This window comes from Phocoena sinus, chromosome 9 (genome assembly GCF_008692025.1).
Source record: "Phocoena sinus isolate mPhoSin1 chromosome 9, mPhoSin1.pri, whole genome shotgun sequence".
NCBI lineage: Eukaryota > Metazoa > Chordata > Mammalia > Artiodactyla > Phocoenidae > Phocoena > Phocoena sinus.
This window is the reverse complement of record NC_045771.1, coordinates 21,839,631-21,866,851: the sequence shown is the minus strand read 5'-3', so window position 1 is coordinate 21,866,851 and position 27,221 is coordinate 21,839,631. Positions and strand designations below refer to the sequence as shown.

General features: G+C 42.7%; 1 long non-coding RNA gene across 2 annotated transcripts in view; it reads right to left on the bottom strand.

Annotated features, from left to right (window-relative positions):
- LOC116759285 overlaps nt 1–27,221 on the bottom strand; it is a 207,125-nt gene that overhangs the window by 46,465 nt on the left and 133,439 nt on the right. Inside the window, exons 1-3 of one of the 2 annotated variants that reach the window (XR_004351406.1) lie at nt 24,535–24,610; nt 21,838–21,967; nt 17,811–18,249 (exon numbers count right to left, since the gene is read on the bottom strand). This is a non-coding gene — a long non-coding RNA (uncharacterized LOC116759285). Of the gene's footprint in view, nt 1–17,810; nt 18,250–21,837; nt 21,968–24,534; nt 24,611–27,221 lie in introns of those variants that run through there. The other variant, XR_004351405.1, reaches the window with a different exon arrangement.

Below are 27,221 nucleotides of genomic sequence, written 5' to 3'. Positions count from 1 at the left end.
TTTTGATTAGAATTTTTTAATGTTCAAATTCTTGGTTATAAACCACAGTAAACAACCAGGCATTCATTAAGAAGCAACTATTGAAAAGGCGATATTTAAAGGAGAAAAAATAAAACATGATGTGATTAAAACCCCACGCACGTCTTCACTTCAAGGCAAACGCTGTGCCCATCTGGGTATTTAGAAGGTGCCAAATATCATTGGGATCTAGATTTAATTCATGTCATAAAGAAAGTACTGTGTTTAATTTGTTTACAAAAGACCTAGAACCTCATGGAAATGATGGTGGTGATATGGACATGAAGTGAACTCAACATTAAAATGAGGTACTGATTTTTAAATTATTTAAATATACAATCAGTCACAAACATGAACAAACTTTCAATGATCTAGTGTTCTACTCCTAATGAGAAAAGGTAATTTTAAAGATAACCTTCAGCTTTAATAGGTTTCTGCTCTAATTTTCTCCTCTGTTCGGAAATCTTTAAAGGTCAGTCAGTTTAAAAATCCTGGCTGCTTTTAGTCAGAAGGGCCAAAGAAGAAGAGACAAGGTCTGTCCCGAGGGGACTCAAAGATGGATTGTGAGAATTTAAACCCTGGACATGTTACTTGAACTGAAAGCACTGTTTTTGCTCGCTTTAGTGGTGAGACCTTGGGAAGGACCCGAGCTCCAGAGCCCTCTCTTCAGGTGACAGGAAGTACGAAGTGCACTGACCCCAGCAGCTCCCAGCACATGTGCAGAGGTATCCACGTTCAGAAGTTAAGCCTGAGCTGGCCGACCTGCCGGCCAGGGTGGCCACCCTCAGCGGGGCGGTGGCTTTCCTTCCACGCTCTCTTGCCCACTGAGTCTTACATGAACAGCAGACCCGATCCCTGATTTCAGTCTAAGGACACTGATGGGAATTTTCCATGAAATCATCTTTAGGAACAGACAGCTATCATAAATACCACAGAAATGAGCTCTCCCTTTCCAAATTCCTCTGAAAGCGGCAGAGAATATGTACAGCCTTGCTCTAAACTTATTTGTAACAAATAAAATAAAATAAAAGCTTCTCCTCCAGGTTATTACAACTCAACCAACGGTCATCAGCCAACCCTATAATGCACACATGAGACATCGGTTTTCACAAATTGTCTTTTGTGCTTGTTAGGAAAAACTAACTTTTATCTATCTATCTATCTATCTATTCTTTACCTATATGGAAACAAACTCATAATACTAATCTCCAACAGTGATTCCGTAGTAGGTAGCTTTATAAAACCAGTCCCCCCCCCTTTTTTTTGGCCATGCCTCGTGGCATGTGGGATCTTCCCCAACTGGGGATGGAACCTGTGCCCCTGTAGTGGAAGCACGGAGTCTTAACTACTGGACCGCCAGGGAAGTCTCTAAAACCAGTCTTTATGCCTATCAATCTACCCTCCAATAGGTGACAACAGAACAGCTCCGTCACTCTCCTTAATTTCTAATGTACACGGAGAGGCAAACACAAGGTTTTATTGAGACTCTTACTGTACATGCTTCTTTTCTTCATAGCACATCATAACCTGCAGTTGCCTTTGTGCATTTGTACACTGCCTGTTTCTTCCACTAGTCTGTAAATTCCATGAAGGCAGGATTAGTGTCTGTGTTTTCCTTATATAAACACCGTGGGATGGATGGAAGGAGGGTGGGGAAGGGGTGTGGAGGGAAGAAGAAAGAAGTAGTAAGAGGAAGAAGGGAGGGAGGGAAGGAAAGGAAGACAAGAGTTGCAACAGCAGCTACACTGGTTTTAGCAAAGACAAGGAGTACTTCTTTTGGCATGAAATTAAAATTATTATGTATGTGACACGGAGGCACAAAAATAAGGAATAATTAGCTCCTAGATCTTTCATGTTTTATCTGTACAACAGCCACTACAGCAGGTAGCTCTGCTCACTGACTTCTCAGCTTATCTGTGTGTAAATACAGAGCTATGTTTCTTAAGTGAACAGTTTAAGAACTGTGACCAAGGTCCAGTATTTCTGCCCTTTTTATTCATTCAACATCTCTTGGAAACACAAAGCCCGATTTTAACTTTGGATATATCCATGTGAGGGCAGAACTAGCTCTCAAGCAACTCTTCTCATTTTTACCACCTACATAGAAATGTAGCTTCTGGTAAAGGATGCCTCTCAATGAGGAAATCGTTTACCAATAATAAGCAGGGTCACTGGGGGCAGAGGACAACATCAGACCTGACAGCTAGGAAGGCAGGTGGTGTCACTAGAGGATGCTCGAGACCCCTCCCGTCACCCGGCTCCAGGGGGAGCAATCCAAGGAGCCTTTCCTCGCAGCACATCCTATGAGGGTGTGACGGCACGGTCATCAACACAGGACTGTGGAGGGCTCGCCTGAGTTTACACAGCCCGTGACTGACAGAGTCAGGATACAGCCCCAGGTCTTAAAGGCCGCGTCTGCTGCTTCATCTGGCCGCCAGGCTGCTCACTGCGCAGGCTCTGAACCGGCAGGGCCGCAGGAAGTGGCAACAAAATCATCTGCACCACAGAGAAAGTGTGAACACAGACAAGCCCAAACCGATCATCATAGTTTTGAAGCATCTTGTCTAGGAACAGTTACCGACAGGAAAGTTAACCTGCTGTGCCAAGCGCAGACCTAATCAGGTCCGTTTTTGCCACGAATGCCTAAAGCCCTTCTTTCAGGGCAGAGACGAACCTCGACTCCCATCATCTGTGGCTGCCGTGGGAATTACGAGAATTAAAAGAAATAACGTGTGCCCTTGTGCACCTTAACGCTGTGGGTCTCCTGTGAAAACTACATTCAAACCCAGCTCCCATGTGAACACAACCAGACCAGCCTTGGCAAGTCAGCTTTCATCTTGCTCAATCCTTTCTCTCAGTTTTTCTCTATCAATTTATCACAAGTGTTATCTGTTGAGGGTCTACAATACATCTAGCATTCTTCTGATGACAAAATAAAAAAATCACTCCCTGTACCCTCTGCACTCAAGTACTTTATGATTCAGATTTTGTTCTCCCTTCTGGATGCCTATAATTTCTTCTTGACTGACTAGGGTTTAGAAAACATGGCACGTTCACAACCGTAGGGAGTTAACTGCACGGCACCCATCACAGAGCAAGAAAGGCAAGAAAGGTGTTAGCTCTGACTGCTGGGCTAATTCACCTGGGTCCTGACCTGTATCACCAATGTCCCAGGAATGTAACCTTCCCCATCACACACCCGATGGCAAGCAGCTGTGACATGCTGATTCTGTGGGTAGGACGTCATGCGTTCCAGGTTCATTTGCAAGAGTATTTCCAGGTCCAACTGCCGCCTCGTGGCCACAGCAGAGGTCCTGACCCCTTCAGCCAGCTCCACTGGGCGATGGAATCAAGGCCAGCGATCTATGATCTAATCCCAGTGCCAAGGTGAGTTTGTCAAAGGCCCTGAGAGCAAATTATGTTTTCCCTGCCTGGGGCTTGGTTTCTGTGCTTTAAAAAGGATTCTCAGTATTTACTGCAGTAAAATTAAGCACTTTCAAATTTCGGCCAGATCCCCTGGAGAAATACGGTTTATTAACACAGAACAAATGCAGTGCCTGAAAGGCAGGAGACCCGGATCACAGTCCCTGGCCCACTACTGATTCACTGGGTGGCTTCAGGCAGGGAACTTAAATCAAGTGCATCATTTGAAACGGGCACAGAGTGGACACTTGGCAGGTGGGCAGTGCCCTGTGAGGTCTGAGGCTGGTCCAGTGGCGCAACTAAGTCAGTGAAGACGAGGCCCTTTGCCAGGGCCCAGGGCCTTGAGTGCTGTTTTGTAGCTGGCTCAAGGTGGCCATGCTGAAATGTGACCATAAAATTTTTGAAAGCTTGAAGCTGAAGGAACTGGTTGAAACCTGTCCTTGAAATGAGGGGCAGTCCCACATATTAGGTAAGAGCACAGCTTTTAGGAGCCAACTCTGTGGATTCGAATCCTGAGTCTACCATTTTCGAGCTTTAGTTTTCTCGTCTGTAAGGTATGAATAAATACCATCTACCTGTCACAGGCTGTTGTGAGGATTAGATGCGTTAATTCTTGTAAAGTAAACACTAGGTGAACATTAGCTATTAGCTAAAAGTTAACAAGGTATTAAAATCAAATGTAATAATTTATTAAGTATACATTTTTTCAGCTTCCAAAGCAGATTTATAGAGAGTTCCAGTTGTAATGAATGAAACTCCATGAGAGAGGTAATAATAAAATACCTAACCTTCTACACCCCTATAGAGTTTGCAAGACACTTTCCCCTGTTTTCTTTGAGGTTCATATTCTCCTCATTTATTCTTTTACAAGTCACACTTCAGCAAAGTAACCAGGCAGACTGGAAAGACCAGAAGCAAAAAGAAAGATAAAAACTTTTTTTTAAATAAAAATCTCAATCCATAGGTTCAATAGCATTCCAGAAACGGCTGGAGAAATAATGCTTTAGAGGCCATCTGCATGCTGGTATCTCCATCTGAGACCTCTCCCCTGAAATACAAACTTGATTATCCACTTGCCAAGTCAACATCTCCACTGGAATTGCAACAGGCATCTCAAAGTCAACATGACTAAAATAGAACTCCTTCTTTTTCTCCCCTCTCCCCATAAACAAGATAATGGGTAAACTGTGATACGTTCACACCTCTGGAACACTGCAGCAATGTATACAGGGGAACTGCAGCTATACTCCCAAAAACATGGGTGACTTTTATAAATATAATACGGGGGAAAAACATAAGCTACAAGAAACTACACATGGTGTGACACCATTTTTTACATATCTCAAAATACCTTTAGCAACGCACATTTGTGTGATAAGATTTATATGTTTGTTTAAAATAAATCGAGAGAATTAAAAACACAAATTTCAGAATTGCAAGGAAGGTGGAGAATAGTGGGAAGGAAGTTCACAGAGGGATCCAGAAGCATCTGTAATGTTCTAGTTCTTAAAGTAGGTGGTGGGTCACTGGAGTACATTTTTTAAAACTGTGCTTTAGAGCTTACGTGTATGTTATGCATAATCTTTTGTATATATCAAATAATCAACAAATTAAAAAGACAGAAATACAACCTGTAAAAATGAACTGTGCTGAAAGTTAATACTTTAAAACAAACTAAGCAGTGAAGGAGAGTAAATCTTGCTAAAAATATGAAGAAATTAATGTATACTAATAAAGTTGGGTTATAGAATATAATTATTTTTACAAGGATGAATAAAACACATATGTAATACATGGATCAAATGCCAAGGGAAAAAAATGACTAGGTTTAGAGGTCAGAACATATTTACTTATCGGGGATCTTTTTTCGCTAGGCTTTCTTTCTTAAAAACAAAATGGATTGATTGATATTACTTGTTTAGTGTTCCCTGTTTAGCAGGTGGACGATCCAAGGCCGCTAAGGTTGAGAACATCTCCCTGTCCTGCCCGGGCTTGGGTCTCTCAAGGCTCGTCCAGGAGAAGCCCAGCACCTCACCTGGTGAAGGCCCACGATTGTGGAGTTACCCTTCTCTCCCACATCAGCACTGATAGCGGCAGTTTATTGTAGACAGACTTAAAATATACGCTTTCTTTTTTCTAGAGCATCTAAGTTGCAATTCTTAAAATGAACACAGCATCAGAGTCTATTTTTGAAGGAAGTGACCAAGCTCAAAGCAGCACTAGGCATGATGTGCCTTGTTTATTTATCTGTTCGATCAGGCAATGAAACAAAAAGAGGCCTGTGTATTCCTTGTGCTTTTCAAATAGGAACTGGATCTATCTGAATGGCCAGGGAGGAGAAGACAGTTTGATTTAGATTTGGCATGGGTTTAGGGGAAGAAATGTCTTTGTAACTGGTCCTAAATATTATGGCAACTTGGACTGAGTCAGTCTCCAAGGGAGAAGTCGCCACATGTTATAACAGAAGCCAGTGGGCTTGGCAAGGAAGGGAATGAAAGAATTACAATTAAAGCAACACCATTTTTCCACCATGGCGAAGATGCGCTGGCCAGGACCATGGCCTGTCCTCCTTTCCCATGGCTGATCAAACTAGGCACTGCCCTTTCAAATCAGTCTTTATCATCATATTCTGAAGAACACTAAATGCTGAGATTAATGTTAATTTCTAATGAATTCTTAAGGAGAACTTTTTCTTCCTCCTTACTAAATAAAAAGAATAAATGATTCAGAACAGAGATTCAAAAGGAGGAGTGCCAGCAAAAATTCCGTTAAGAAGGTTGACAGAGTACATCTTTCAAATGTACTTATTAATTTTGGAGCTCCAATAAGAGAAGACTGTGATCTGTTTTGATGCATGCTTCCGCCCCCCACCCCCCACCCCACTTAAATTTCTGAAAGTTAGATTCTTGCCTACCTGTCTTGCTATTTTAACTGGTCATTCCCAAACATAAACTGGCCCACTTTGAAGCTTTCCAAAGCTAAGAGGAGGTGAAGTCTGGCACAAAGCAGGCTGTCAGTGAGCGCTTACTGAGTGAATCTGCATTTCTGCATGGCCTTGAGTTGGATGTAAATTCTAAGGCTTCTTACATTAACGGTAATTTTTCGGTGAACATCATCATAACTTACTATTTCCAAGAGGAAAAATAAGCTTATATAAATGGTACTGAATACAGTATCTAGTTTTCATTTATGAGAAGCAAAGGAAAGGAATTTTGAGGAAAACATGAGACAAAATATAAATATAAATCATACAGTTTCATTTTACAAAGTGGTTTTCCAAGTATACCGCGTATTTCACTGAAAAAGAAAGGAGATATATATGTTTGTGAGATAGGCAGGTGACCAACTAAGGGGCATGTGTGTGCATGCGTGTGCATGTGTGCGAGACCAAGAAAGCATGAGACAGACACAGACAGAAGGAGAGACAAAGAGGAACCTGGAATAATTAAAGAAACAGAGAGTTTAAGGAATGTTTGAAAAATACATAATTGATGATTCCTTAAAAGCACCAGAATTCCTTAGATGTTGCCCTAGACCAGTGTGGCATACCAGCTATGAAAAGTCGGTCCTGAATGCTAATGACAGGGATGTACACAGTACCATGCAGATTTCTTTTGGGAAGGAGAGCTACTGACAGAGCCATGTAGCACTGACTGAAGCCCAGGCTGATAGGCTCATCTTGAGGAGAAAACACCCTCAAATAGGTGCCTGAGGGCTAAACCCACATGCTCTGTAATACCCTCTCTCCCCATCCCCATGGCTATTTGGGAGTGATCTCAGAGAGCGGAGTGAGTCCGTCAGTCAGTCAACATATATGTATAAGAACCTACTACGTGTCAGGCACTGCACTTGGTAGATGCAGAAATATGATGATGAACTCAGTGAAAAACAAAGTTCCTGCCCTCATGGACACCACGGAGCTGGCGGCAGAGGTACGGCAGAGTGACTGAGAACACGGCTGGGGTCATTAGATGAGGTTTAAATCCTGCCCTGGAAAACACTGTTTAACTCCCTAATTACTGCTTTCTTTATATGTAAAATGGGATGATAATGTTGAGAAGATTCCAGGAGATCATGTTTGTAAAGCACTTAAAACAGTCCCTGGCACACTAAAGGCCCCATAAATGACAGTTACGAGGGTTACTTCCTCAGAGAACTGAAGGACACCCACAAAGAAGTTTGCCATCTTCTTCCCCAGAACACACCCCAAATTGTTGGACAAGGAACTAAGCCACATCACCACTTGATCACATTTCTGTATGACTTTTGGCAAATCAGGTAGCCAACAGTGTCACTGAGCTAGACACGAAAGTCTAGTTGCTAAAAATGTACCCCAGCAAGAATATACCCCATACTGTTGCTATAATGGGAATGTTTTCTGTTTCTCAGGGAGGTAGCAGGAGAGTACCACTGGAAGGCCTCTTGAAAAATCACTTAGAGCATTTCTCTTTTAAAACAAGCCCTGGGCTTCCCTGGTGGTGCAGTGGTTGAAAGTCCACCTGCTGATGCAGGGGACGTGGGTTCGTGCCCCGGTCCGGGAAGATCCCACATGCCGCGGTGCAGTTGGGCCCGTGAGCCATGGCCGCTGAGCCTGCGCGTCCGGAGCCTGTGCTCCGCAACGGGAGAGGCCACAACAGTGAGAGGCCCGCGTACCACAAAAAAACAAAACAAAACAAAACAAAAAGCCCTACCAAAGCACCACTAACCATGATGAAGGTTCTAGATGATGGCTCCAAAGGGACAGATGAGAGGCTACATTCAGGACATCTTAGACTGAGAAGCAGTAGAGCAGAAGGGTTAGGAGCACAGGCTCTGGAGCCAGGCTGCCTGGGCCCCACGCCTGGCTCTCTCACTCACCTGCTGGTCAGCAATGACCATGCTGCTCGCTGGGGCTCGGTATTTAAAATCGGTCACAGGGGGTTAATATCAGTCCCTATCTCTTTGGGTAGTTCTAAGAATTAAAATCACTAACATCTGTGAAGCAATTATGATAGACCTGAGCCCTAGAAAAACAGTCTATAAATGTTAGCAATAATTATGCCTGGCAAACCCAGTAACTTTATTATGCTGCTAATAAGCATGTGAGAGCCAAATAGCAAGAGAGCAACTGAACCACACCCGAGGCGTCGGGAGTCCTCTCCTTGGCCCTCACATCTTCTTTCTGCATCACACTGGGTGCACCACATCCCTTCGGTAATTCGCTCTCCTCACCTACACGACAAGCAATATACATCTCCACCAGGAATGCCTAGAGAGGCCTGATGCCGTTTTCTGCTAATATCAACAGCAGCTGAACAGTTTAAATTTCTGTATCTTCCTGTCTATATTAGTCAGAGTTTTCCAGAGAAAGAGAGCCAATAGGATGTGGTGTGGAGGGGGCAGGGGAGAAAGAGACAGAGATCAAGAGATGGAATTTTAAGGAAATGCTTAGGCCAATTCCACTGGGGTTTGACAAATCCGAAATCTGCAGGGCAGGCTGGTGACCCAGGGAAGAGATGATGCTGTGGTCTCAAGCCGGCAGGCAGTCTGGAGGCAGAATTCCTTCACCCCTGGGGGACAACAATCTTTCCCTCTTAAGGCCATCAATGGATTGAATGAGGCCCACATACCTTATGGAGGATAATTGGCTTTTCTCAACAGCCCTGATTTAAATGATCTCGGCTAAAAACACCTCCAACAGGTCTTTTTATTCACCTTCTTGACTGGTGTTTCACCAAATACCTGGGCACTGTGACCTAGCCGAGTGGACACATAAAATTAACCATCACGGGCTTCCCTGGTGGCGCAGTGGTTGAGAGTCCGCCTGCCGATGCAGGGGACGCGGGTTCGTGCCCCGGTCTGGGAAGATCCCACGTGCCGCGGAGCGGCTGGGCCCGCGAGCCATGGCCGCTGGGCCTGCGCGTCCGGAGCCTGTCCTCCGCAACGGGAGGGGCCACGACAGTGAGAGGCCCGCGTAACGCATAAAAAAAAAAAAAAAAAAAAAAAAAAAAAAAAAAATTAACCATCACACTATCCTTTCAGAAGAGACGGTGTTCAGATGATTCTTTGCTGCAGGAAAAGCCTCTAAGAATGCACAGCAACTTCACTTTCTGAGACCAGATTAGAGGCAAGAAATTCGGAGGAGGCACCCATTTCTTTAGAGATGAATTCTAAGGCTGAAGAAAAACCTTGAAAGCAGACACAGAAGATGGTATCTGAATAGTAAGTAGGAAGAGTCAGGAGAATGTACTCCAGTCCACAGAAAGGACAAGCCTTTAGAACAAGGGCTGCAAACTCCGTACCTATACGGGCCAGACAGATAAGACAAATGAGTGAAATGAACAGGGTGGGGGGACATGCAGAGTGCACAGTGCACGCCCCATGTAAAACTACTCCCCAGCTTCTGGCCGAGGAAGGCTCCAAGTCCAGCTTTCTTTCTGCAACAGCTCGAGGGGCACACACAAGCATGAGCCCGTGGGAGGACAATCGACTTTCGATCAGGTCAAAGGAGCCCTGTCTCTCTCTTCCACCACTCATTAGCAGCATGACCTAGAATAAGTTCCTTAAAACTCTCCAGGCCTCTGTTTTGTTTGTAGAATGAGGTCACTGCCACTTACACTACAGAATTATTGTGAACACTCAGGGAAAAGTGCCCAAAATGTGACAGTTGATATACATGCTTCCGACTTTGCTTTTATTAACCACCATTTATATGGCACTTACTATGTGCAAGGCACTACTTTGCAACTCATTTAATCCTCACAACAACCCCACGAGGCAGGTACTCATTTTGCAAAAGAAGCAGGGAAAGGGTAAATAATTTGACCAAAGACACACAGCAGAGAATACTAGAAGATTGTCAAAAGATATAAAACAATAGGACTATTAGATGCTATAATAATTCTATCCCTCCAGCTACCAGAAGATTCTCTGTCTTTTCTTTCAACCTAAAATTTGTCGCGAGTGTAGGTGATGCTTGCTGCAGGTACCCATTGACTCCCACTCACTCCTCCACAGCTTGCATGCCCTGCCCCCACCACTCCATAAGCCTCTCCCTTAAAGGCACTCATGACTCTGGGCTCAGCAATCCGAAGGCCTCTCACAGTCCCCCCGCCTTACCCCTGAGTTAGTGGGGCACCTCTCAACAGTTCCTCTCCGCAGCACCAACGTCCACTGGCCTTCTAAGGCTCTGAAGTTCCCCGTTTTCCCCTTTGGAAGCTCCTCCGCGGTCTCCTCCCACCCCTTACCCCCCCACCCCAGAGGTGAGTCCTAGGGCCCGTTCACTCTCTCCTCAAGCTCCGACGCTGTGCACGCAGTCCGTGGAAATCACGTTTTCAACTCACACACCTCAGTGCCCAACCTCCATACCTATGCAGCAGGTAGTGACCGACCTACACGCTGACCCTCTCCCCTGCAAGTCCTGCCAGCAACCTGTGTGACTAACCTGCACATGAACACCCGTCCAGCACGGGTCTGTTAGCTCCTTAACCTCCTCATATCCCACGGCCAGCTCTCCCCTCCTCTGGGCCTGTCCACTCTAACGACCTTGCTCTCTTACTATCACTTGAACTGCTTCCCTTCTGAACTAGTACATGCTGATGTCCCTCTCTCTGACCACGATCCCCTCTCCTTCAGCTCCCTTTACTAATTATTTAGGATACCAGTTGGTTACGTAGGATAACCAAACCTAATAATCCTAAACCCCACATCTGATCCTTCCACCGTGCCCCCTAGGAAAGTACCAGCAACAACCCAGCTGCCCAGTTAAGAAACTTACATGTTAACTTTTATCCTTCTCTCTCCCTCATCCCCCATATCCAACAACCCTGCAAATTCCATACGTCTACCATTCTTAAACATCAACCAGAGTCTCTCTATCCGGATCACCCTCACCTCTCATCTAGAATCCTCTCTCCAGTGAACTCGTGACCAGTTTTCCTGCTTCTGGTACTTGCTTCCCTAAAATCTGTTCTCCAGCAGACAGAATGGTCCTTCTAAAACATAAGTCTAATCACATCACCCCAGTGCCTAAAACCCATGAATACTTCCCACGTCCTTAACGAGATGATCAGATCCCCTAATACAGCTTCTGGGGCATTTCTTGATCTAGCTGCTGCCCACCCCCCTGGCCGTATCTCCTGTTTTCTCCGTTTCAGCCCCACATAATTTCCAGTTCTTCAGATGTATCATGCTTCTCTCTTGCCTCTGGGGTCTTGGTACATTCTAGTTCCCCTACCTGGAATATGCCTTTTTCTTCCTTTTTACCTTGGCACTCAACATGCAAGTGTCATGTTAAGTACTATAACTTCCTTCAGAGACTTCCCGGTCCCCAGACCTGGTTAGGTGCCCCGGGTCGGTGTGCCTGTAGCAAATCTGCACTCCCCTCCCCCTACGTTACAGTCGCCCCACAGTATGGGGTCTCCCTCGCCAGCCTGTTCTGTAGGGTAAGACCACGGCTCTCTCGTTCACTGTATTCCCACTGCCACGCGGTGCTCGTCCCTAAGGACACTCAGCAAGTGTGTGTTGAATAAAGGAGCACGCAGCTGATTCTGAAATCCCTGTCTCTGATCCTCTTAACTTTGTCCCTGAGATTCAGCTCCACAACTCCAGTTGCCTGATGGATGTCTTACCAGTATCTAATCTGAACAGGTACAGAGTGCACAGGGATCATCTTCTCTCTCCCATCTGCTCTCTTCAAAACCTAGTACAGTAGAAAGAGAACAGGTATGGAAATCAGGGATGCCTGGAATATGCTGCTCTATATCTTATTAGCTGGGCAGCTTTAGACAAATCTTTCTCCGAGCCTTAGTTTTCTCATCTCTGAAATAAGGGCAAAAATACCAACCTCATAGAATTAGTCTAAGATTGAATGAGATGATGTATGTGAAATGCCTGGCAAATGACATAGAAATAACAAATGGCACCTGAGTTCAAAAATCTGGAGTTGGGGCTTCCCTGGTGGTCCAGTGGTTAAGGCTCCGCACTCCCAGTGCATGGGGCCTGGGTTTCCTCCCTGGTCAGGGAACTAGATCCCACATGCATGCCACAACTTAAGAACCTGCATGCTACAACGAAGACCTAGTGCAGCCAAAATAAACAAACAATGAATATTTTTTTTAAAAAATCTGGAGTAATTCCGCTTCTATCCTCCTCCCCGCCAGGCAACCCCTCTCATCCAGGCCCATTCCAGTCATGTCCCCTCACTTAGGCCCCCTGCACCTCCCTCCTGGACTATCACAGCAGCTCTGCTGGGCTTCCCTGGCTATGGTTTTCTCACTGTCCAGGTCACCCCACACACTGATTCCAGAAGATCCTATTGTCATTCACCTGACCGAAATTCTTCAACTGTTCCCGTGACTTAGTATCCAGTCTAAATCGTTCAGTCATAAGCCTTCACAGCCCTCCTGGGCCGGCCTCAACTGACCTTTGCTGCCTTCTGTTCCCGTTAGTCACTTATACACACACTGTTGCCCAGCAACAACACATTAGTCACTGCCCACTCCGCCCACCGGTTCTTCCCATCCCTTTCTATATGTCTCTGCTCATGTGTCCTTGGACTCAGACCCTCGCAGTCCTCAAGTCCAACACCACCTTTCTTGGTCTGGCCAAAGCCTCTTCGATCCATGATGCATTTCTTGATGGCCCAGTCTGAGAAAAATCTCTTCTACAAATGTGTAGTGTGTTTATCTCTTTTCTTTTATACATTTTATCTCTCTTCTCTATGTTCATCTATGCGCGGAACCTTAGCTCCAAGCTCTCCGCAGGCAGCATGACGTCCGGGCCCACACTGTCATGCTCAGGAAAGGCACCCAGGAAACAGCAGCTGCATGTGCACACCCACAGGGACCTGCTGAGGATGTACCAGCATCTGGGGGGCTGCAACTGTCAAGCTTCTGCTCAGCTCCTAGAACAGTGCCTGGCATAGAGCGGCACTCCACAAATAACTGTTAAATGAACTTATCCACAGGGAGATCACCTATTGGCTGTGGGACAGAAATTCTGTCCCCGCGGAATAAAACACGAAAGAAGACCTGAGGAAGCCTTTTCTCTCCCACCATATACTCAGGATGCAGGCCAGCTTCAAGTTCACTGTCTCCCGAAAGCTAGACAGCTACTCTCAGCAATCAATATGGCATGTAACGCTTTGATATATCTAATGTGTCCAGAGTACTCAATTTTAACATGTAAGTAAGAATCATTCCTCAAAAACAGTCTCCTTTGGAGAACATGGAGTTACTCTAACAATGTCCAAAATCTTTTATAGACCTCACCTTTTATATAGCCACAACTTCTTTGTTTAAAAAAAAAAAAAGATGTCTATTACAGAATGAACACCTTTTCTCATAAGGCTTTCAACTAGCTGAGAATTAAAGAATTTCAGAAATAAAATTCCCATCTCCTTATCCTTAAAGTAGAAGGTGTTTTTCAGGGCTTTCATTTCCAAAATTCTATTATGTGAGCCACTTTATAAATCATGTACACAACAATCCTCATCTTTCCATCAAGTTTGGTTTTTTTTTTTTTGCGGTACGTGGGCCTCTCACTGTTGTGGCCTCCCCCGTTGCTGAGCACAGGCTCTGGATGCGCAGGCCCAGCGGCCACGGCTCACGGGGCCCAGCCGCTCCGCGGCATGTGGGATCTTCCCGGACCGGGGCACAAACTCGTGTCCCCTGTATCGGCAGGCGGACTCTCAACCACTGCGCCACCAGGGAAGCTGTCCATCAAGTTTTAACTGCCCCCCTCCAACCCCGCCGGGCTCTGGCGACACCATGCACCACGTGTATCTCTGTTATAGTACTTGTCAATCTGTGATGTTACCTCTTTATATGTCATTTATCCCACTCAACTGTCCTCCTGGAGGCAGGCCCCTGACATGCCAGTTTCTGAATCTGCAGTGCTGACTGCTGGAATGTAGTCGGTGGCTCAGTAAATGTTTACATGAATCAATGACTCAAATCAGTTAATGGATCATAAACCTTTTCATCAGACCTAACTACTGGCTCCTTCCTACCCTCCAAGGCCAGAGAATTCCCATCACTGTGGATAATAAAAAAGGATGGGAGGCTTTTAAGGCAATGGCGAAAAAAAGTTTTGAATGTGTCCTTGGCAAAGATGGCATCGCTGTAGGAGAAGTTTAAATTCTTCCCAGCTAACACAGTACTTTAGGGAGGCAACATCCATTTGCACGTCTATGTGTCTTTTGCTCTGTGAGTTAAAATATTAATTGCATTACTTTAGAGTCACACCTTATACATGTGCTTCATTTAATTAGTTTATTTAGTTGCCCTGAAATATATACTGATGGGTAAAAACAAATTAGTGTAAATCACAACTTTAAAAAGATAGTTAGGGAAGCATCTAGTTCAATGTCCAAATTACATGAAAAAGCCAAAAAGACCCGCCCGCTCAGCACCGTGTACCCTTCAGTGATTAGGAAATGAGCTACTTTTCAGGTATCATCCAATCCAAACTGTTGTCAGTGTCTCCAGAATCTACAGACTGCTCTTCCCAACGTTCAACAACATAAGCACATCTTAGTTTCCAAGAAACCTCATTACAGGTTGATGACAAATTTGAAAAAATACTCTAAATAAAATTACAGACAATAACTCTGACATTTGGGCTTTCCAAACATACTGCTATGGGTTTAAGAAACACATTTCCACGTCACAGAGAGTTCCAAAAATCAGCATATTCTGCGGAGTCCACTATCTACTGCTTGGGGAGGCTTAAGAGAGTGTGTTAAGGACCAAATCCTTTTAGATAACGGCTGGCACTTTGCTAGGTTTTGTATATGAAAACTGAAAACAAAAATAACCAAAGGGGGCTTCCCTGGTGGCGCAGCGGTTGAGAGTCCGCCTGCCGATGCAGGGGACACGGGTTCGTGCCCCGGTCTGGGAAGATCCCACATGCCGCGGAGCGGCTGGGCCCGTGAGCCATGGCCGCTGAGCCTGCGCATCCGGAGCCTGTGCTCCGCAAGGGGAGAAGCCACAACAGTGAGAGGCCCGCGTACCACAAAAAAATAAAAAATAAAAAAAATAAAATAAAATTTCAAAAATAACCAAAGGGTTTAGAATTTTTCAGTTATAATAAATTTTCTATCAAAGACAGAAAGTATTATTTCATATTCTTTTAAATATTTTTAAAAGCAGCACATATTTCTTCCATTTAAAGGTGTGGAAACCGAGGCAAGAAAGCTCAATCGTTTTGTTAGAATACTCTATGTTTCAAAAGCAGTTAAAGCCATGACCCCAAACTACAACTCAACTCTCCAATAACCTATTCTCACGAGAAAAGGTTTAAAAGGCTTATTGCTTAACTGAAGGATAATCAATGCAAGTTATTTCAATGACTGGACCAAAAAAGCTGCAGTTGACCAGTAGACCACTGAGTATCCTGGAGACCTGTTAACCTCTTTGTCCACAATTTCCCTTGAGATTATATATATATAGGTATATATATATATATATATATATATATATATATAAAATAATTAACAGGTGTCCTTGGTTTTGATAAGAATAATATTCCTGTACATCCTCACTGGACAGCTACGTGCTGCCATCTTCTACATTATGCCCGGTGGAGTGTAAACAATGTTTCATGAAAAAACAAAATCAATAAAAGTAGAAACCCCCCACTTTTTCTGCCAGTAGTGCCCTCAGCGACAAAAGGGGCAATGACACCAACAAAGGGATTACAATACTCTCAGACAGAATTCAAGCAGAATTCTAAATGGATAAATTCATGTTATAAACTTTTTTTTTTTTTTTTTTTTTTGCAAGTGCCTTGCATGCTTATGTTACTATTCATTCTGAGATAGACAGATCATCAATGACCTTCTGGGTCACTGACTAGGGAGAAAGCCGACTATAAAAAAGAGTGGGAGAAAAATAAGAGGGGGGGTTGCTTCCTTCCACCCCAGACCCCCTACTGCCTTGAATGAAAGAAGACAGATGGCAGCCACCTTCCCCTTTAATTAGGAGGGGCAGCTCAGAGGGGACAGCCCTGCTCACTTGGCACCATCTTTAACAAACCGTTTCGATGGTAATGCTCTGCTCATTCAGCCTTGTTTCAAACTGTTCGCAATCTTTGATTTATAAACCAAATCTCTGTAAATTTAATTGTGAAAAACTATAGCTCTGAGCACAACACTGAAAGTACCTTCAGAAAGAAGGTACTTAAAGATGTTTGCTGAATTAATAATTCACAGACATTCACATAGGGAGCCTGGAGTGTTTCAAATGAAATACAGACACCTCAAGTCCTACCATCACCACTTTGAGATAAAAAGGGAACTCCCACGGCACAGAAGCCCGAACTTAAATTCACACTGTATTCCACACTAGAGTTAGAAGCTAAGACCCCTGACTTCTGCTTTCCAACGCCACACTACAGACATGCTGCCCCCTTCTACCTTCAAAGTGTCACTGTTTAAGTTCAGAGAAGTCAAGAAAATTCTCCGGTAAAAGCAGTCCCTTTTATGAGGATAATTTTAATTACAAATCACAAACCACTCTGCATTTCTATTCGTTTTGCATTTTCAAAACCACAGAGCTTTGTATTAAAAATTTATCAAGCCGTGTAACATCTCTGGAGACAGGATCAGCATAAAAAACAAACAAACAAAAATGTAAGATGGGCCAAGTGTCAGAATCAGGCTGGTGTCACAGAATCTTCTGTGTAGGAGATGAAGCCTCTTAATTATTATTTTTTAAAGTTATTAAACATATTTTCTATAAATCTACAAGGCACGGAACTTTCTAACATGAAGGGAAAATTCGGTTAGGACTTTATACATTTTATCCCATTTTTATATTAATTTATTTTCCCAACATCATTAAATAACTTGTATTCTTCAGGTCCTTTCCATTTCCTGACAGGCTTTAAAATTACAGCATTTTATCCAACAGCCATTCCCACCTAGTGTCTGCAGTTCCCACGTGCAGACACCCCCGTCCTCGTACCTGTCTTTTACACGCACCCTTCCTGCTTCCCAATGGAAATAAGGGCAGTGAACTGGGGCTGTTTTGCTAGATATGCTCCTGGCTGCAGCTCATAAAAAGCCTTGTCTGTGTCACCCACCGTCATTTAATTAATGGCAAAGTTCTTGAACCATTTAAAAAGAGAAAAAAAGAGAACTTTTTGTTTTCTCATTGATGATAAATTTCAGTCTCTTTTTACCTCTTAACAAGCCAGCCAGCAGCTAGATACAGGAAGAGACAGAAAAGATAAAAGAAGCAATCAGCTATTCAACAAACTTCATCTCCTACTTCCCAATGAAAAGGAAAAAAAAAAAAAAACCTTGGCATTTGCCAGATACTGAGTGTTTAATAATGTTAGCAAGAAAAACATGTAGGAGAGACTGACTAAAAACAAACAAAACTTACTTTGTTTTCCAGCACAGTAAGCAGGTCCGGAAGGAGATGAGGGTAATTCCCTTCCTCAAGGCCCCTGCTTTCACTTTATAAGCTGTGTTTACACTTAACATCCAGGTTTGCTGTGGAACTCCAAAATGCCTGCGCTTCTCAGGATGCCCCAAGTTCACAGTTCAACTCAGAAGCTTCACCAAGGACCAGGAATCTCCAGGGCAGACCAAGGCGACCTCTGGGCGCCACGTGGCACCACTGCTGCTATTACCACACGCACGCCTGGGACACCCACTTGTTAGGTCAGGAACCAGGCCACCAGCAGATAACGGCTCAGACGAGCATTCAGAGACTTGAGCCTCTGGCATTCTCAGGTTCAAGGTTGGAAAATGTATTAAGACGAGAACCATGCAGTCAGCAGCATTCTGCGCCATTAACTTTCTCGCACGTAGATGCCTGTCTAAGTAAGTGCGAAAGGTACAAAATTAGAAGGAGTGTTTTACTGGTGATGGTGATTGGCATTTGCTCTCTAAAACTGCATTTAAGAATCCTGGATCAGCAGTATTTTCATTTCCTCTGTGGAAACTACGGAGAATCAATTTAAAAAAACCAAAACAGGGAAAAAGTATAATTCTGCTTAAAAATGTAACCCTTACTAAATCTCATCTGGTTAATTTTTTTTTAAATCCAAAAAGTAGGAAGAAAAACCCAACCTATAAATTTGATGTTTGTTTTGAAAAATTACTTCATCCATGTACTGTCCAGCTCATAAAAACAAACCTTCTTCCAGCAAAACGGGACACTATGACCTTGTTTACTGCAGTGTTTTGAAACTGCTGTCTCGTAACTCCTGACATCACTGGACATGTATTAGCACCTTTACTGCTGTTGGCTGCACATGTTGCTACCCTGACTGTCTTGAACCACCTCTGGTTGAACAAATACTCCACACAACACTAGGGATACTGGCATTAGCATTAAGCCCACAGAACTCACATGATACCTTTTGTAAGTGTCACATCTCTCTGATCACTTTTACAAGAAAACAAAAGCATCCAACATCTGATACTTTTTCAAGTCCCAGCATCCAGACCTGGTACAGACCATTCTTTCTTCTGACCCTCTCCTTGCCCAAGAGAGGGGCTTCTTTCCTCACCGATCGCCATATTGGCAAGAATTTCTGCCACAGAGCTTTACTAACAGAGGATCCTGACCTACTTTCTCCCAATAAAAAAAATTCCCACAAACTTTCCTAGAGGATAATTTATTTTAGCGTATTTTAGAGTTTCAAAGAGCACTGTTGCTGCACTTTCAATTTTGATAAAGTCAGATTTGTCCATTTCTTTTTCTTTTGTGGAACACGATTTTGGTATTGTATCTGACTGTTACATTTTTTAAGAGATAATTTTCTCCTGTAAGTCTGACACTTCCCTTCTGTGTTCTTCAATTCTTACTCTGGATCTAGCAGAATTAAAAAAAAAAAAAAAAAAAAAAAGAGGATAGTTGCAACACAATTTAATTGTGTAAGTCACAGTAAAATTTGAGCGAGCATCTCCCATAACCCATCTCTTTAAATAAAACTAAATTCTGGTCCTACGATGGTAGTGCAATTTTACAGAGAAGTATTTAAAAACCCAAGTTCAAACGATCTGAAATCAACTGCTAACATTCCCGTTCCTTTCCTGAAACAATCTGCAAAACATCAAGTCCTCAAACTATAGTCACCAAGAAATAAAAAACACCAAATACATACTTGAGCAATTATGGCCCTTGTTGGTCAGAGAAGAATAAAAAGAAAAGCGTCCAGGGTTAATAAAATTAATTAACTCTAGCTAAAGAACTACTAAAAAGACCCTCCAAATATCATGCCGTTACTATGACAACTTCAAAATTGCTTTGAGAAAATGTGAGGGATTTTTGGATTCATGATAAACCAAGTGTCATCCAGCCTGCTAGAAATTACTTTCATTTATATCAGGCAGCAGAAGGGTTAAATGGCCATTTACAACTCTGAAATATCAAATCGTTACCTTTCGAGAGATGCCGTACTCTCCATTCAGATCATGAAAAGAGTAAGTAAATGAACAGCTCTCCCAGTAATCGGAACCCTTTTGATTTCAGCCCTGCAACTACACCACTGCTACGTTCTATCTGCCTGGTACTTCATTTTTATAATGAAAGCAAACTCTGATGCAATCTGAAAGGGAAGGGACAAAAGAAAAAAAACAAAAACAAAAACAAAAAACCACCCTAACAGTCTCTAGTTTCCAAATACAAATAGGCAAACACACACACTCTGATTTTCTAGGCATCAATAATGAAACAGAAAAAGAAAACAGCATTTTTCCCTTAAAATTCCTGCTCTTAGGTATTTAGACAGATTTACATTTTACATAATCTTGATGGCTCAATCAGGAAGTGAAATTTTTAAGTGCGTGTGTTACGGACGGGAGGAATCACGTGACCCGTAGAGCGAAGAAAATTATGCAGTAGACTAGCATGCTAAGAAAAATAAACTTAACAGGAGTTTAAAAATACTGTCTTTGGGATTCACTGAGCCATGAATATATTACGGCTTTTAAGAAAAAAAAATTCATTTGGAAGCCTTGAAAATAAACCCTCAGGATGTTTTAAAAAATATTACGAGATCAAAGCAATGCACTATGAAAAACAAAAGTTTAATTAATAAAGAAACTGTTTCTATGAAGATCATAACCATTCAAGGTTTATTTTAAAGATGATTTTTCATGTTATTTGAAGATCAGGCAAGACATAGTTGTAATGAAACGAAACATAGTTGCAGCTATGTATAGATATTTGTGCTTTATTTAATATATAGTGCTGTGTGCTCCTGGAGCACAAAGAAAAAACTGTTTAGGTTTATCCAGACTTCACACAAGTTTTATAGTCTTCAAGTGGTTACTGTATTTTATTACAGCAAACACATTCTCAAGAGGAAAACATCAACACCATAGAAATTTTCATCTGAGGTTATTTCACTCTGGAAACCAAAAAGTGGGAGATAAACATTAAAACACCTTAAAAAGTGTAATGGATTGACTGATACATGACTTCATCATATAAAAACTACTTGACCATAGTCTCTGTGCTGGTTGTCTAAAACAGAGTATGTTAACATAAACATATTTGAAATTCAAAAGGTTTGGCCTGTGACTGTTTTGTTTCTCAATGCAATTTCTGTTATTAATTTGTTAATAAATAGTTTGTTAATACCAATAAAAACAATTAACATGGTTGACAGCAGGTATTTGTACCTCATAACTATTACTTTTATCACCTAATGCTTCACATTTTTCAAAATGCTTTTCATATCTTTATTTCAGCTTTTTAAAAAACATCATACCCCAGGCAAGTGGCAGGGCAAGGTCGGTGACAAACATCAGTTCTGAGTGTTTCCTGATTACTAGGCTCATCTTTTTAAATTCTTAAACACAAGAGGTAGCTGGAGAAGAAATTATTAGGGAAGACAGAAGACTCTCAGAAGGGAAGGTTGAAATAGACTAGGAACGGTCCGGAATGGTAAGAAGCAGAAACGCCCCAAGGTAGAGTATTACGTGATACTGTGATATTCTTCCTAAACTTGGTATCATACTGGCTGACTGGATTAATAAGGAAAGATGAACTAGTTACCAAGAAATGTTCCCCAAAAAAGTCATAGCACAACCTAGCTCTGCCGCTTGCCGAGACCATAACTTATTGAGACTAAATCTCAGATTTATTCTATAAATCAGGAAATTAGAGAAGCTAAGAGACTTTCCTATGTTATACAGATAGTTGACTGACAGCTGAAACTGGACCCAAGCTCTCTGACTTTCCCAGGCTAGGATTCTTTTTTCACCACATGCCGCCTTACAGCTATACCCTGAGGTTCAAGTAAGCCTCCAATGAGCCGAGCCCTGGTAGCTTATCTTAGTCGAGGGAAACTGAAATGGGGTCGAGACTTCGGGAGGCTCACTCTGGGCTACTTAGTCCCCAGCGCGTGGGCCCCCATCCCTTATTACCGCTGCCGTCTCTGTCCCCCACCAACCTGTGCGGAGCATCATACTTCCCGAGCCGGAAAGAGACATGGCAAGTTCTGCGCTGAGAAGTGAAGCTACTGATCCTGTCCACAGGTATATCGCAGCCTCCTCATTTTTCTCAGTGGGAAAATCAAGGCACTAAAATAAGAAAAAGCACTTGTTTTGGCTCACATCACAATTTTACTGGGATTTTGGACAAACATGAGAACAAGATAATATTCTTGAAAAAATAAAATTAGCTCCCACTTTATAACCTTCATCAGAATTAATTTTGTGGAGATTAAAGAGTTAAATGTAAAAGGGGAGAAAAAGAAACAATTAGAAGAATATATTTCTGAATTTGAGATAGGAAAAAAAGTCTTAGCTTTACAAAAGCAATGGAGAAAAAGCAACAAAAGGCAAGGTAATCAACTCAATCTGACAACATTAAAATCTGTAGCTTCAAAACCAGCAGACAAAACTGCAAGGTAAACAAAAAATAAAATACTTGCAAGAGGATAATATATTTTATATTATTATAAAGGTAAAAGGTAAAAGATACTAACAAACAATTCAGCCCAAAATATAAAATGTCAATTAACACGAAAAAGTATGGAATTTCGCTAGCAAACACCAAGATTTTTTTCATCAATCAGATTCACAAAAATGCACAACCAAAAGAGCAAAGCAGGTGAGGTGAGGTGAGGTGAGACGATCATTTCAGGAAATCAGCAATATCTTTTTACAAACCCTCTGACTGATTAACATGTCTATAAATATCTCCTGAAGAAACAATCACAGATACACAGGAAGATAACTATACAAGGACACACATACAATAATTTACAATAACATAAAACGGGAAACAACATAAACATCAAAAATTGGAGGAAAGCATGTGACTAAATAAATCAGCAAATTCATATGTTTAAATCATGGTTTTTGGAGAATACTTAACGACACTGGAAATCACAAAATATAATGTTAGGTAAACGCTGGATATAAAATTGTATATAAATATGATATCAGTGGAGAGAGGGACAGACAAACGGTGGGGGGCGCGGGGGTGTAGAGGAGCTAATCTCAAAGAGAGACTGGAAGAGCATACATTTAAAAAGCTTGAGAAGGGGTGGGCAGAGAACTTAGATTTTCATTACTTCTTTGCAAAACTGAGATATCTGACATTTCGTATGAGAAACATTATTTTTATAATTAGAAAAATGTTATATAACCTAATGAACACCCTGTAAATATCTCTCAGTCATATAAAATAATTAAACTATTTACAAAGACCTAACAAGAGAATGCTTACACTTTACGTGCAAAAAAGAAGTACAAGACAATATGATCTTAAATAGATAAATATTCACATTAAAAAGACCAGAAGAATATGCATCAAGATGTTAACAGTGGCTGCTTTTTGACAGTGCTATTGTGTGTAACATTTTTTCTATACAAGTTTTCTATGATTGTCATATATTGTTTTCATGAGGAAAAATAGATAGATATCAATATCACAACTATAGGACTGATAACATCAAGAAGATGCTACTATTAACAGTTAAATTTCAAAATACAGAAGGTCAATAGCCACAAAAATCTGCCCTGTCACTAAGGTGTCTTTTTTAAAAAATTTAGGAACCACTGGTATGTCTTCAGAAAATAGCAGGAATTGGTGGGTGTCCAGGAGGTGGGAACGAATAATATTTCTTAGTTGCCAAACTGTTTTCTCCACATAGCAGCAGCTCTGTGAGGGCCACACTGAAGCATGAGAATCTTGACAGTAGAACGTTCGTTATTAGCAAAATGGCAGAGAAGATTGATGGGCGAGGGGTAGTAAATGGCCAAAAGAGGAAGGCATGAGTTCGTGAAAACAACAGGAGCATCAAGAAAGAAGATTCAAGAAATCATTAGATCCAAAATAATTAAAAGAAGGGTCTCAAAGAATTATTTGTATACCTATGTTCATAGCAGCATTATTCACAATAGCCAGAAGGTGGAAGCAACCCAAACATCCAATGAATGGATAAACAAAAATGCAGTCTATACGAGCAACAGAATGTTACTCAGCCTTAAAAAGGAAGGAAATTCTGATACGTGGTACAACATGGTTGAACCTTGAGGATATCATGCTAAGTGAAATAAGCCAGTCCCAAAAAGACAAATACTGTCTGAGTCGACTTATATGAGGTTCCTGGAGTAGTCTAATTCACAGAGACAGAAAGAACTATGCTTGCCAGGGGCTGAGGAGAAGGGAGAATGGTGAGTTGGTGTTTCATGGGAATGTAGTTTCAGTTTTGCAAGACGAGAGGGTTCTGGAGATGGAGGATGGCGATGGCTGTTCAATAATGTGAATGTACTTAATGCCATTACACTTAAAAATGGTTAAGATCGTAAATTTTACATTGTATGTATTCTACCACAATTTAATAATATATGTGTGTGTGTGTGTGTGTGTGTGTGTGTGTACACATACCATTAAAGGAAAAAAGAAAGAGAGAAAAGAATAAAGAAAGAAAGAAGTCATTAGAGTTAGTAGTTCTGAAGAAGGCTTTTGACTTGGCAGGAAACACAGTTTAAAGGATGTCAAGGGTGCAGGCGTCAAAATACAATAGACCTTATTTCTGATACATCTTTAAATACAATTACAGAAGTCAGCTCAGAAACAGAGACGATCAGAAGTGAAAATCAGAAGGAACATTATGTTTAACTTGAAAAGAACACACCAGACCTCTCTGTGGTTCTCTGAGACCCTCTCATTATAGCCAGCTTGAAAAATTCCCCAGGACTAGGAAAGAACCTGCAAGCCCAAGAAACAAGATGACATTTTCCCACCAGCTAACAGGAAAAAACATAACTATGAGGGAAACCCTGAGTGTCTTAAAAACGTACTCTATCCTTACTGCGCCCTGTTATCAGAGGATTGAAGAATTCTGGAACTGGACAAAGGCTCTCGGGCAGAGCTGCTCCAGAGACACCGACACCCGGAGAGCTTGCCCAGGCTCACTCGGCGATGCTGGATTTAAAGACAAACCCCTGGAGCACAGTTATGTTTTGTTTGTCATGTTGTATTTTTTAACAGGCATGCTTTGTATTTTAAAGGCAGCTTATTAAAGGTAAGAAGTATAGAATATTTGGAATACTCTTTTTACAAGTCATTTGATTAATTCCATTCAGCAAATATTTATTGAGCACGCAGTACATACCGTACACTATAATACCAGGCACTGGGCTAAGCGCTGAACGGTGAACAGGATGCCGTTATCCTTCCTTCGCCAAGCTAGCAATTATGATTTAAAAGAGGCATAGGATGCTATTGGTACACGTAAGAGGGGACTCCCATCTGGTCTAGATAGGTTGAGAACGGAAACCTGTATGAAGTGACATTTTTAATAACAGTAGTAATCATTATTATCATTGTTGCAAACTTGATTGACTACTATTATGGGTCAGATAGTTTTTGGGTTTTATTTTTGAACATCTTTATTGGAGTATAATTACTTTACAATGGTGTGTTAGTTTCTGCTGTATAACAAAGTGAATCAGCTGTACATATACGTATGTTCCCGTATCTCCTCCCTCTTGTGTCTCCCTCCCTCCCACCCTCCCTATCCCACCCCTCTAGGTGGTCATAGAGCACCGAGCTGATCTCCCCGTGCTATGCGGCTGCTTCCCACTAGTTATCTATTTTACGTTTGGTAGTGTATATACGTCCATGCCACTCTCTCACTTCAGATAGACTTTTAAAAGCACTCTCCATGCACAAATTAATTTTCACTATCACGTGGAAATTAAATCTCATAAAGTGGAATTTTAAAGATGAGAAAATTGAGGCACAGAGAGGTCACCCAGTTCTTACCTAGTGGGGTCAGACCAGACTGTATCCTTTTCAGAATCTGCCCTGAGGGGAACCCAAACTAAGATAAGACAGGGGTGAAACTCAAGGATCAGAACATTCAGCAAAGAGCTGAGCTCTCTGAATACGGGGGTGGTAAATGGAGTACGAATACGACAGGTAGGAGCAGATGGGGCTGGGAGGCGGGGCTGGGAGGCATGACCAGGTGAGTGGGGGAGGGTGGGAGGAACATGAAGCCCACGATCAGGAACCTTGGAGGGCAGCGGTGAGTGATGTCCAGTCGGGATTTTCATTAGGTTCTGCTGTGTGGAGGGGGAAGTAAATCTCTTCTGCGTCCCCGTGAATCCTAGTGTTTGATGATTTGTTTACGAGGACACATACTCTACAGGGCCCCGATCAAGTTGGGTACAGGGTATCACAGAATCGGGTGACAGTTAAGAAGAGAAGTGACACGATGAGGCTGCTTTTCAGAAGCATCACTCTGAACGCAGTCGGGAGAATGGATTGGGGAAGAACATCAATAAGCAGGGAGCAGGATGCTAAAAGGCAATAATTTAGGTCAAAGGTGATGGTAACCAAGACGGACACACTGGAGACAGAGTAGATGGATTTGAGAATGGCTGAGATGTGGAATTTTGACCAGATTTTGTTTCTTTGTGGATTTGGAAGATGAGGAAAGAAAAGGCGCAGTAAATCACAGGTTTCAAGCCTGGGTAACTGGGATCAGTTTGGAATCTGTTGGCTATGAGGCGCTAGCAAGGTATCAAGTGGGAATGTCCAGTTGGCATCTGAATGCAAAGCCTGGCGCTCAGAGGTGGATAGAAAGAACCTGCAGAGGGCAAGGAGGAGAAAAAGGCAGAGGGGCAGGGCAAGCCAGAGAGGAGAGGACATCAAACAGGCCACGGAAGATACAATGCTAAATATATCTGGCGAATGTGGCAACAGAAGGATAGGTAGACAACTATCAGCTTTGGCCAGAGCAATATCAACTTGGTCACAGGTGCAGAAGCCAGACTGGAGGAGCCCGAGGAGGCGGCAAGGGTGAGGAAATGAAGGAAGCAAATTCACACAATTCGTCCAAGAAATTTGGCCCTGGCAGGGGAAGTGAACGGAGAAGTAAGCGCAAGGGAAGGCAACATGAAGGCCGGTGGTTTTGTTTTCAATTGGTAAGCCTTGAGTAGGTCTACTCCCTCATGAGAGAAAGTCAGTGGTGGCTGGCAGGTAAAGGTCAGAGAGAGAAAGTCTCTGAGGAGGTGAGAGGGGATAAGGTCCAGAGCGTGGGCACGGGGAAGGGCTCCTCTTCCAGTGGAGCAGGAGGCAGGGAAAGCAAGGTGGGTGCAGAGGAAGTGTCGACGGGGGCCAGAACCTGAGTGAGCTCACCTTCTGGTGTCTGTTTTCTCTATGCCCGGGAGGCTGGGACAGCTACAGAGACCGAGGAGTGAGAACGAGCTCCAGGGAGAGGGCTGCCGAGAGATGACAGGGGCCTGGGGCTGCAGGGAGCAGCCACGCTCAGCAGAAAGTGACCTCCGGACATCAAGTCATGACAGCCACATGCCA